This window comes from Sinocyclocheilus anshuiensis, unplaced genomic scaffold (assembly GCF_001515605.1).
Source record: "Sinocyclocheilus anshuiensis isolate Anshui unplaced genomic scaffold, SAMN03320099.WGS_v1.1 scaffold279, whole genome shotgun sequence".
Lineage (NCBI taxonomy): Eukaryota > Metazoa > Chordata > Actinopteri > Cypriniformes > Cyprinidae > Sinocyclocheilus > Sinocyclocheilus anshuiensis.
In genome coordinates this window covers 940,089-953,193 of record NW_015549591.1, presented here as the reverse complement: position 1 = coordinate 953,193, position 13,105 = coordinate 940,089, and the positions used below count along the sequence as shown (strand labels likewise).

At 38.5% G+C, this 13,105-nt stretch overlaps 1 long non-coding RNA gene across 1 annotated transcript in view; it reads right to left on the bottom strand.

The window, feature by feature from the left end:
* Positions 1-7,624: 7,624 nt before the first annotated feature.
* LOC107658169 (uncharacterized) overlaps positions 7,625-13,105 on the bottom strand; it is a 12,094-nt gene continuing 6,613 nt past the window's right edge. The window contains exon 3 of the long non-coding RNA XR_001630758.1: positions 7,625-7,686. This is a non-coding gene — a long non-coding RNA (uncharacterized LOC107658169). The remainder of the gene's footprint in view (positions 7,687-13,105) is intronic.

Genomic DNA, 13,105 nt, shown 5'->3' with positions numbered 1-13,105 from the left:
GTAGTCACATGGTTCAGGTGGTTGGCTCAGAAAGTTCTGCACTCCAATAAACAATGTTCCTGTAACAGCCGGGCAACTTCCATCAAGATGAATGGGAGAGCTAACGAATAGCTTTCTCCAGCTATAATAGACCTGCTTGCACTCCAAGCATGTTGCCAGATGGTTGGGGTTTGGCAAAGGTGAAAGGAAGCCATAGTTCTGTTTCGGTGAGAAGGGAGAACAGTGGAGGCAGTGTCTGTGAAGCAGAAAGCACCTGTAGTCTCTTTGAATCTGGCCATAGAAACCAGCTCCACATTTTACACTGCCTATACAGAATGATAAACAGCCAAATGAACCTCAGTCAATGAGACATTGGCTAATTTTGTTTATGTGATTCTGAAAGGAAAAGAAAATGGAGAACACATCTTAAGTGCAAAATGATGAGTTCAGCCAAAGTGACTCTGAAATAATGTAAACAGTTTGGTTCATTTTGATTTCAACTTGACACTTCGTTCCCAGGTTTAAGCATGTCCAAAATGTTGAGTAATATGGTTGCAGACAGTATAATGTATGTGTGTGTGTGTGTGTGTGTGTGTGTGTGACACAAATAGAAGCAATTGTCTAGTGTTTCGGCATAATCTCTGTTACCTGAGTTGCACATCTGTTTCAAATGCCACAACGCCACAGACTATATAATGTGTGTGTGTGTGTGTGTGTGTGTGTGTGTGTGTGTGTGTGTGGCCGGCCTAAAAGTTTATGTATAATAAATGTTATGTTGAATCAAATTAAAAATATATATTTCTAAAGCTACTTATTTAATCTCTATTTGATGCTTTTCTCATTTAACATACTAATTGCTTTAAATTATAGTTTGGTGGTAATTTCTCAGCCAAATTTGATGTGTGATTAATTTGTAATTGATTAATTGATTGCCACATTGTGTAATTACTTAGATTGAAAATCGCTTGACAGCCCTAAAATTAAATAAAATCAATAGTTTTAAATACAAGTAAATTTAGGCATCACAGCATTATAATGTACAGTATTACATTTAACTATTAAATTCTTAATGTTTTTAAAGATTAATTTTAAGTTAGCATTAGATTATGCAAAGGTAAAACAGGTCAAATGGCCATGAACAAAGCTGGTACCAACCTACATATCCAACATCAATAACATAAATAAAAAAATCTCTACTAATGGCCGATATGGTGCCAACATATACAGCATCCATAAAAAAAAACTGAACAACTAAATAGTAAATATCTTGCTTATGTGATATAAGTAAAAGCCTAGATTTCAGGTTTCAGAAATAGCGTCTCATGACTGCTTTTGAAGAAACCATGACTGTGAGCAGAGCCTAATTTGGAGTGAGAAAAATGTATAATTTGCAGAATTAATTAGCAGATGGAATATAGCTGAACTTGTACCTCTAAAGAGAAAATGTCTTTCAGAAAACCATCAAAGCAGCTTTGGGTGGCTGGGAACTTTGAACAAGTGTGCACTTGTTAAACATTACATTGCCTCCTTAATCTGGCTCCACGTTCGTCTCCATAGAGATTTTCATCCTGAAAGGTTACACTGTAAAAACTGAAATCTAAGAAAGTAAAAAAGAACGTCTCACGTTACATATGTAACCATGGTTCCCCGAGGCTGCCGCGCGTAGCTCTTACCATACAGGATTTTAGAAAGAATGCAGGGTACTAGCGTGCGAACTTACCACAGAGTGGATTTTAGAAAGTGTACAAAGACTAACGTGCAGGGGAATGATGCTTCCAAAGTGTGTCGACAGAAACACACTAGTTGAGTGGAGCCCAAGGAACCGGGGTCTAAACCAACTCAGAGAAAGGGAACGAGGCTAATAACGCGTAACCCTTACCATACAGGATTTCAGAAAAGTGGGCAAAGCATAACGTGCACACTTACCACTATGTGGATTTTAGAAAGTGCGCAAAGCTTAACGTGTGCACTTACCATAGTATGGATTTAAGAGTTTTCCAAGCATCTGTTCACAGATACCCGGAAGTACTGAGCAAAACGGGAGAGGCAAGCTCAAATACAAACCTCTAAGGCAAGGGGAGCATTGCCTGAGACAGCATACACAAGAAGGTCCTCGCAAATGCCACCTATACTTCCTGCTCAAGCCTCAGCAAGAGGGGATATCCTGGTGACTAGGAGGCCCCTCAGGGCGACCTAGATACGGTATACCAGACAGGGCAGCCTGAAAGCATAAGCCCAGCCCAGACGTCCAGGAAATTTTGCAGTGCCGTGCCGGGGGCCTGATGATCAAGAAGGCTCCCGCAGAAACCTGTGATCTGGCCGCATGATCCAGGAAGCATGAAGCCGAAACAAGTATCACTCTGATCCGGACAAAAGCGCTGACGCCTTGTCTGGATCACATCCCTTAGGTCTTGCCTACCTCCCTTTGACCCGCGATTCTTCCTACCGCTACCTGCAGGCGGGGGAGGAATGCGAGCCGCGACACTAGCCTTCTGTGCCCGTCTCTGATCCTTAAACCGAGACGGGCCAGGACCCTCGCCTTTATCCAGGATTTCAGCAGGTCAGCCTGATATGCCTAGAGCACTACCATCGTGTGCAATGAAGCGACAGCCTGACCTGCTGCTGGTAAAGCCTCGCCGTGGCGCGATCCGTAACTTTCAAAAAGCTCATCATATGCAGGGCAGGAGGATTGGGAAGGCTCAGCCTCAGCTTCTTCGCCCTCCTCAGACATTTCCTGCTCTTCCTGGGCTGAAATCTGCAGAGCACTGGCCCCTGGTTCAGACGATGTTAATTAAATAACATCATCCTCCAGCGGCTCACTCTCGTCCACAGCCGACGATTGCGAGAGGGAAAACCCCTATTTAAACTTTAAAATCGGCCAGATCCACCTGCGATCCCCACGAGCTCATTCTCCTCCGTGCCTCAGCAGCGGCGGGTCCTGAATCACGGGAAGCAGATGGCTACCCCTCTTTCCTCGAAAAGAAAGACAAACAAGAGCGGAGCTTTTTCATTGGAAAACGCTCGCAGTGCACGCAGATTGCCCCCTCGAGGACATCGCGTGTGTGCTCTTCGCCCAAACAAACAACGCATAGATCGTGTGTGTCATCAGATGTTAAATAAAGACGACACGAATGCACACATCCTCTAAACGCTTTGCTAGTGCTCGCCATAATTATATGAATAGAGATCGCTCTTACCACAGAAATGCACGCTTCAAACAAAACAGTCAATGAAGACGAAGAAGAGGATGTGTTCTCCCGGCGCCTATTTATACTATATAATCACACCGGTAGTGACGTCATGGCTGTTGCCGGCCAACGTGTTGTTGGTGTTTTTTCAATGTATGCTTCAGACACTGGGCACGACGAGGCATTCCCCATAGCGACCCCTAGAGGACGCAGTTCGAAGTTTCCTTGAAAGGGAACTTATTTTTAGAAAATGTGTCTTGTTTTTTTGCCATTAAAGATAAATACTAACAGCATCCTGATGCACTGTGTAAATATATACTGTAGGTAGGATACCCAGAACCCTTGCGTCTCACGGCAAAACAGCTAGCAGTGGATTTTCAGGTGAGTGTGGAGACAGTGATTTTGTCTAACATTCATTGCAAACCGTCTCTCTGGTCCAACAAAACAAACCTCATTCTCTGAGTGTGTACTGATAAGAATCCTTTCACCAAGCAGAACAGACCCTGGCAAATGGGATGTGTACGTTGCCAATAGGTAAAAGGTCGGAACCAAGAAATGCACAATGAAATCAAAGAAGCTAAAATCTTTCCCATCTTGGTAAATTAAACTGCAAATGTCTCTTCTGAGTCCTGAATAATTTACGCATAAAATGAAGATAATGGAGAAAATGAGAATTTAAGATACAATCAGACAGAAAAAATATAGAAAATGTTTTATCTACCCTGTTTGAGAAAAGTATAATTCCCCAAATCTATTTGAGAAAGGGGAAGAATAGTGTGCTTACAGTGAGTAGACATTATCTGTTTGTTTTAGGCACAATGCCTGCATTTGGTCTCAGCATTATGTGAGATTTTTTAAACAAATTCACAGTCTCCAATAAGTGATATACAATATATATGTGACCTTGGACCACAAAAACAATCATAATGGTTATTTTTGAGATTTTGAGATACATCATCTGAAAGCTGAATAAATAAGCTTTCCATTGATGGATGGTTTGTTAGGATAGGACAATATTTGGCCGAGATACAACTATTTGCAAATCTGGAATCTGAGGGTGCAAAAAAATCTAAATATTGAGAAAATCGCCTTTAAAGTTGTCCAAATGAAGTTCTTAGCAATACATATTACTATTAAATTACGTTTTTATATATTTACAGTAGGAAATTTACTAAACATCTTCATGGAACATGATCTTTACTTAATATCCTAATGATTTCTGGCATAAAAGAAAAATCGATAATTTTGACCCATACAATGTTTTTTTGGCTATTGCTACAAATATACCCCAGCGACTTAAGACTGGTTTTGTGGTCCAGGGTCACACATATATATGGGGGGAGTAACTACACAAATCTACACACATTTTCCTCTATTTTAATAGCGTTTTCTGTACAAAAACAAAACAAACTTTGGTTGATCGCTTTGCATGCCATTCAGACGGTCTCTTCCTAAGTGGGTGTTTTTTGCCCAGAATAAGCAGCAATGAGGAACAGATATTTTGCTGAAAGTCAAAAGTCTGGCTACATGAACTTATACATATACATTGCTTGATGGCAAGGCAAGAAAGGACCATCTGCGCAAAGCATCAAATACTGACTCATAAATCCTGCATCTATTCATCATGTTTAAGTCATTGTAATCTTCATCACTACATCTGTACATTTACAGAATCTCACCTTACTAAAACCAACAATGATTACATCATCCACATACCACTGTACAGGTTCTCCACTCCGCTGTGCTGTAAGGATCTGAGAAACCACTACAAACCTGAACACAACACTGTTTATGCCTGAGAAAGGCTTTCATAAATCATAAATGGTCTGTTTCTGTGGTTTCAGGGTTATTAAAAAAAAAATAATAAAAAAAGCCTCAAATAACATAACTGGCTAAAAATAAAATGTTGATGTTTACATATTAGTAAATCTGTCTCAAATGTATTCCACTTGCGCATTGTTGCATGTGTTGTTTTTCTTGTTCTTTTTGCTGTTCATCTTCATCATTAAAATAAACTATTCTACAATAGCTTTGTGTGAGGAACATATAGGCCCAGTTTCACAGACAGAGCTTAGCTTAAGCCAGGACTAGGCCTTAGTTAAATTAGAATATTTAAGCAGATTTTATTAAAATGACATCTTGAGACAAAACAATGGCACTGTCATATTTTAAGATATGTCGGTGCAAGTTGTTTTCAGTTGAGACAGCTCAAACATGCATTTTACTCTAGGACTAGCCTTAAGCCTTGTCTGTGAAACTGGTGCTTATACAGAATTTTTTTTTTTCAGTATATCTTACCTCCTTTGTAGTTTGTAGTCATTTGAACATTCAGATGTTGCTGCCTCAAAAAATATTATGACAGGTTTGAAGTCAGGGATGCCTTAAAATATTTATATAATATTAAAATTATACTATAGAGTGATGCATGTGAAATATAAATGTAGTAAAACATTGCTTCTGAAGCAATGCAACTTGTGTTATTCAGACGTATGATAATATCTGAAGTTTTCTGTGCAGAAAAAAAAAGTGCAGAAAAGTTTTGTTTCCTTATGAGACTGCTTTAACTTACGAGATCAGACTGAGCCTTTTTCATACGTCAATATGAAATGTGCTTTCATAGCTGTTAATATTATGGTAATGTAATAGCTGGCGAGTCCAGGTTGCTCTGTGTATGTGTATGAGATACTTTTCTTTACTGCAACAGGTGATTAGAAGTGTGATGTGGAATATATTAGCATTAATAAAAACACATAGGCTGTCTGTGTTGACGTTTGCGTGCACCATTTCATTCATAAAAATCTCTTCTGTGAAACTTTGATCTCGCTCTGACTGCTGTGGTGATTATGAAGCCATGAGAGTGCATGCATTAAACACAAGGTCTGACAGTAATCTTTTATCCTGTCGTCCTTCGAGACACGACATACTGAAGCTATCCGATCATTTTCACCAAATTCCAGTCTTCCTCACAACATTCCACCCAGAGGTGTATTCAGGTTTTCATTAGGGTTGTAAATTAGAAATACTTTGTGGTCAGTTCTTTTAGTGTCCAGGAATGTAGTGTGAAACTGTTGCTTTCGAAGTTATAAGCTAACCATTATTTAAGTTAAATTTTAGTCAAGCCACCCTTTAAAAAGTTAGTACTACTTTTTTTTACCATACAAAACTGTTCAGGAGAGCACATGTGATTATTTTCTTAGCTCATTCATCTGTGATGCAGCATTATTAATGTGACATTAAAAATGTGTAACAGTTTTTGTGGATTTGTTTAACATCAAGTAAGGTCTCTTATGGTTCCTGTTTCCTGTCTTAATCATTTGCCATTAGCCTTGTTAGTTTGTATATATGGTACAATAAAATCATTTTAGTTTGAGCAAGATGTTACAGAGCCAGCTAACAATATACACTCACCGGCCACTTTATTAGGTACACCTGTTCAATTGCTTGCTAACACAAATTGCAAATCAGCCAATCACATGGCAGCAACTCAGTGCATTTAGGCATCTAGATGTGGTGAAGACGACTTGCTGAAGTTCAAACCGAGCATCAGAATGGGGAAGAAAGGGGATTTAAGTGACTTTGAACGTGGAATGGTTGTTGGTGCCAGACGGGCTGGTCTGAGTATTTCAAAAACTGCTGATCTACTGGGATTTTCACGCACAACCATCTCTAGGGTTTACAGAGAATGGTCCGAAAATATCCAGTGAGCGGCAGTTGTGTGGACGAAAATGCCTTGTTGGGCAGACTGGTTAGAGATGATAGAAAGGCAACAGTAACTCAAATAACCACTCGTTACAACCAAGGTATGCAGAATACCATCTCTGAAGCAGATGGGCTACAGCAGCAGAAGACCACACCGGGTGCCGCTCCTGTCAGCTAAGAACAGGAAACGGAGGCTACAATTCGCACAGGCTCACCAAAATTGGACAATAGAAGATTGGAAAAACGTTGCCTGGTCTAATGAGTCTCGATTTCTGCTACGACATTCAGATGGTAGGGTCAGAATTTGGTGTAAAGAGCATGAAAGCATGGATCCATCCTGCCTTGTCTCAACGGTTCAGGCTGGTGTTGGTGGTGTAATGGTGTGGGAGATATTTTCTTGGCACACTTTGGGCCCCTTCGTACCAATTGAGCATCGTTTAAATGCCACAGCCTACCTGAGTATTGTTGCTGACCGTATCCATCCCTTTTTGACTACAGTGTACCCATCTTCTGATGGCTACTTCCAGCAGGATAATGCACCATGTCACAAAGCTCAAATAATAGGTTGAGTGGGTGAGTGTAAGAGAGTATGATTATGGTAACACTCCTATTAAATTATGAAAATGTTATTTCTGAATGTTCTCTAAATGCTCTGAAACAAGTAGTAATACTTGTAGTAATATTTTAGAAGAAAAACGTTCCATCATTGTATTAAAAAAAAAAAAAAAGCCTCTGGAGGCGACATACTGAGGTACGATGGCAACCAGGCACGTCTGAATCCAGTGATCGTGTCACATCCTGTCTGCTGAGATTCCTTCATCTGATACATTTTTGAAGGCAGCATAGACGTATCCTTTGCAGCCTGTGATTTCCCACAATTCTGTGTGTTCCATTCTGTGACAGTTAAGCTAAAAAATAAAGCTGCCATCTGAAAGTTGTAGGTTTGTGTGTAAATGTACATTTTTGACCAACTTTTTTCCAGTTTTGTTGTCATTTCTAGCGAGAAATTGGTATTACAGTAGTTGAGCATTCACTTAGTTGTCACCATAGCTCTGTCTTTTGTTGAAGATCATGGATTTACATTTTCATTCAGCCTGTCTGAAGCTTTTGTTAAGACTAATGCAAAAGTTAGACTGACTTATGCACTCTTGTAAATTTTAACCAATTAAAGGCAAGTAAGCATATTGTGTTAAAAATATATATATTTGAACATTTGTAAATGTGGGTCATTAAGGATTTTGAATGTTAAAATGGGAAAAAGGTTTGGGAACCACACTGCATCTTTCCTGGAGGCTGTCTGCTAATATGTTAAACAATATTCAGTAAATCTAACTGTTCACTGGGATCAAATTTGGCTGGTTTAACCTGAAACAATGAGACTGTTGCTAAAGCAGAGTTCTATAGCATTCTTTTGGAGCCACATTCACACCTGCTGTGTCTGGACTGCTCTCAGGAGCATCCTTTCACCAGATAGACCACCGGTTTTGTTGCTCTTTCAGCTCTCGGACCCATCAGCTGTAGACTGTCGTCAGGTTCTGATCTCAGAGATAAATTATATATCAAAGTAATGAACATTCCTGCTCCGTAAATCCTCAGTTATTCACCATAGTCAGGTATTGCATAGGGCTTTGTGGCTGCAATAGTCATATTTCCTCCTGACAGCTTTAGGAAACAGTTTCCCATAACATCATCTGTTGAGGCCGAGGAGCGACGTGACGTCACTGCTGACTCAGTCCCTCGAAAGGTCAGCATTATTTGATTTTGATGATTCAAAATATTGACGTTTCATCAGATTATGGTCCACAGTTGGCTCCTTATTGTTTCCATTGCATGAAAATTTATGTGTCATGAATAAAGCCAAGATAAATGGTTTTCTACTTTTCTAGGATAAAAGCCAGCCCTTTAGGATGTATTTTATTTTATTTTAATCTTAAGGAATATTATGACTAATACTTTTAATATATAATAGTATATAAATATATATAATATATGTAATATACAGTACCTTTGCATATATTGGGCTTTTGCATCCTCCTGCTTTGTCTCTCTCTATAAGTTCTTGGCCACAGTAGTCCTTTTCAGGACACTGATTTTTATTTCTTTGCTTAAATTAAAAAAGTTTTTAATTACACAATATGATGCATTTTATGTAGAATTGTTTGCTACTGGTCCTATACCAACCCAGACCAGCTTGATCAGGGTCTAACACGTACAGTAGATCTCCAACCCATCACACCTAGATGAGCTTGCACCAGTTAATAACCATAAATATCCAGTGTGGGACGACTAGAAACCATGTAAAACTAGTTATTATTAGACACTTGGGACATATGGGTCTGGTTTACGCCATGTTCACTCATTATGGTGGAATGTTTTGTGATTTTAATCCAAAGAAGCAGTTTTATTGAGCATCGTGCTTTACCTGAAAACTCCAGTCACACTTGATCTAATATGGTAAATAGTTCACGCAGATATGGATGGAAAGTCATAATTTACTCTGTCATTTTGTTCCAAATCTGTATTGATATTGATTTTTTAATTTTTTTCTTGTATTTAGAAGACACAAGAAAATTCACAAAATGTATTAGGTGAAGATATCCTGGCCACAGCATAATGGAAGGGAAGAAGGGCTAGCTAGGGCTGTCAAGCTCCAAAATGACAAAACACCATGAAAGTATCATAAAGTAAGTCTTTTGAAGTCATTTGATAGCTCTGAGTGAGGAACAGAACACATTTTAAGTTGTTAGTCACTGAAAATCTTGACATCCCCCTTTGTGTTCGGTTTATGAGAGGAGTAGTGATGTCCTATTTGTGAATGAATCATTCTTTTCAGTTGTATCTTTGACCTGATTAATATTCATGATCCCAGCTGATACAGTTTTTAAAATGTGTCCCCTGCACACTGAGTGAAAATATTGGAATTATTCATCAGAAAACATGTATTCTGTGAAAACAAGTGGCTGGTATTAATCAGCAAAAATCAGTGAGTGGAAACAACAGTTTGACCTTCTATTTTTTTTCTTTAATTAAAAATACATGTTTCAGTCCATTACCTTCCCAAACACACTGACCTCTGATCCAGCACTTAGGTATGAGGTTACGAGTTTGATGTAGCAGAACAGAGTAGTTTGAGGATTAACTGTTTTGATAATGGAAACGTCTCAGTGTTGCTCCATGAACCCTGAGCAGAGAGCATTGTGCTCCATTTATCATCTCATAGTGTGAGCAACAGCAGTAGACAGAATGATCAAAACAGCACAGCTGCTCTTAAATCAAACTGGAAAGGTTTCATGCAGTGCCCAAAATATTAAAAACGATTAACAGTTTCCTAATATTTTTAATAATAGTTACCAACAATATTGTATTTACTGTTGCCTTGGTTAAATTTCAAACTGATCACAGTGTGTCTGAATTCTTGTGGAAATAGCACTGCTGAAACTCCAAAACCCTTGACATCAGTATATTGAATCTTGTTTGTAGAATGTAATTTATAATACTGAAACGTTTTTTGTTTGCTTGTTTGTTTCCTATCCTTTCCTTTCACAGCCTCTCAAGTGTTTTTAGGAACCTCTTAGTACAGTACTAAGAATGTATATCCTTGAGCTATAATTTGGCACATTTCACAAATGATTCTCCATTGTGTTTGACCAGTCATTGTGGGCCCACTTTCAAACTTTCACAAAAAACAAGACCAAAGTATGTCAATTATACAATTTATTCAGGCATTTTGCATCTTCCTTCTTTTTGGCTACAGCAGGTTTTCAAAATGGGCCTTTAGCCCCTTCAGCAAAGAGGACATTTAGTCCAATCTGTCTGGTTTATTTACCAGTTAGGCCTTTGTCTTCAAAGAAACAGTAATTTTAGCGATTTTAAAATACACTACTGTTCAAAAGTTGGATGGATGGATGGATGGATGGATGGATTAAATCGATCAAATCTAACAATAAAGACTTTTTTGAATAAACAAATAAACATGATAATAAAAATGTTTCTTGAGCAGCAAATCAGCATATTAGAATGATTTCTGAAGGACCATGTGACACTGATGACAGAAGTAATAACTGCTAAAAATGCAAGTCATTTTTTCTTTTTTTTCCCCCTTTTCTTTTCTTTTTAAATCTACAAGATGCTATAGATATTATTATGATTTTTTTTTTTAATTATTATGGGGTATGGATGATTAAAGCTTAAAGGGGTCCTATTATGCTTTTTCACTTTTTCAACTTTAGTTAATCTGTAATGTTGCTGTTTGAGCATAAAAAAAATCTGCAAAGTTACAAAGCTCAAAGTCCAATTCAAAAGGAGAAATTTTATTTAACAGAAATCACTTTTCAAAAACTACAACGGGCGACTCGTTTGGACTACAACGCATATTTTGTGATATCATAAATATCAACGAATGGGACGAGACCTGGTTGAGCTGCACTAGAGAAGGCAACGAGTGTTATCACTATGTCGGAGACATGCTAGTTTTACCAAGGCAGATGAACTTAGAGTGGTTACAATCATCCAGGTTTAAATTGCGCTCAAATTGATTTGATTTTGACTCAATGTTTACACTGAAGCTTGCAGGCGGCTATGGTAAGGGGCATGACATTTCCCGACCAGATGCCGAGTGGTGCCAATCACAGCACACACACTGGCCCAGCTAACCAATCACAACACATTTCGTATTTCAGAAGGCGGGCCTTCATTTGATACAGGAACTATTCGAGCCGTTCATGCCAGACTGGGGAGAGAGGTTTTGTAATAATGTAAAATATGTGAAAAATAATGTGTTTTTCGAACAACCTAGTATGAGAGCCTGTTCTAGAACACCCCCAAAACAAAATCCAGACTTTGTAAAAGAGCATAATAAGACCCCTTTAAGTTTAGCAGATTTTTATCCTAAAATGCATTCTCTTAACCCAGTTTATTGTTCATTGACTGAACCCATGCCATTCATGAGTTTATCTTCCCCAAAAGTGTAAAGATTGCCACCAGGCACCACCAACACATTTAAAACGGTCTGCTCAGATCTGTCAATCACTTTCCAGCTCAACCAATTGCAAGAGTTTGGGGTGTGGCTACTGTAGCAGGCTGAGCCGGAGGGTGTTTATCTAGATTCTGATCATGGCTGACGCGCTGCATATGAAAAGAAATTCAGATTCGGTTAAAGAAGTGTGAGCCAAAATGTAAAGACTTGACAAAATACCGAGACAGACAACAGAGTAAAACAAGGAGAACCATTTGTGGTGGTGTAATTTGATGGAGTGTTTGGGTTTCTATTGAGATGCCAAACTTGCGGCGTTTCTTCTCGACAGGTAAGCTAAACTTCAAGTTTTTGCCACACATGTTAGCTAGCTACTGTCAAGCCCAAGGTAAAATAGTAAGATGTTGTAAGGTTAAGAATAATTATAAGAGTGTGATGAGTGTAAGGGGCATTTGCAAAGGTTGCTAGAAAATATGCTTTATTTTTTAAATTCTGCTAGTAGAGCAGAAACTGCATACTTCACCTTTATGTCGAGCGTATTGCGTTATGGGAAATAGGCATACTGAAATTTCAAGAAAATGATGGCAGTATGTTATTCTGAGCATACCCTCAGACAGAATGACTGCTGTTAGACAGATTTACTCAAACAAATTCTGAAGATCTGATAATTTTCCTAAGTGCATAAAAGTGTCCCCTCCACCACAGAGACAGATAAGATTGCAGCCTCATGCAGTCATTTCCATGCTTGTCATTCCGGTACTAAGTATATCATGATGGAGAACCACAGAGTGTTAAAGTTGAGCCAATAATCACAAAATGCAACCACATGAAAAACGCTCTACTGCCATGCTGAAACAGATCCTTTGCCAACACTAATACAAAGAGTGTGTGTTTAAATTTGAGACGACCCTGTACTTTAAGCAGTCCTAGCTATTTACTGGTTACTCAGAGAAAGTTAATTCCATCTTTAATCGACTGTAAACCCAGAAAAGTACTTTTTAAATTTGTTTTTCACAGTGCTTTATATAAATCAGGATAATCTGATGCTGGAAAATGACTGTAACAAGTGAGATTAGAACAGACTGTGTCATTTTTTTATTACATATATAAAATTCTGAGTCTTAGGGTTGGTTTTATCTCCTTTAGGCTACATTAAACCGGTTCTCACAGAGAAGTGACAAGTACAGTTTATTAGACAAGCTGTGAAGAAACTCAGACAAAGATGAATATCCATTTAAAAAAAAAAAAAAAAGAGGCCTGGGGTTTT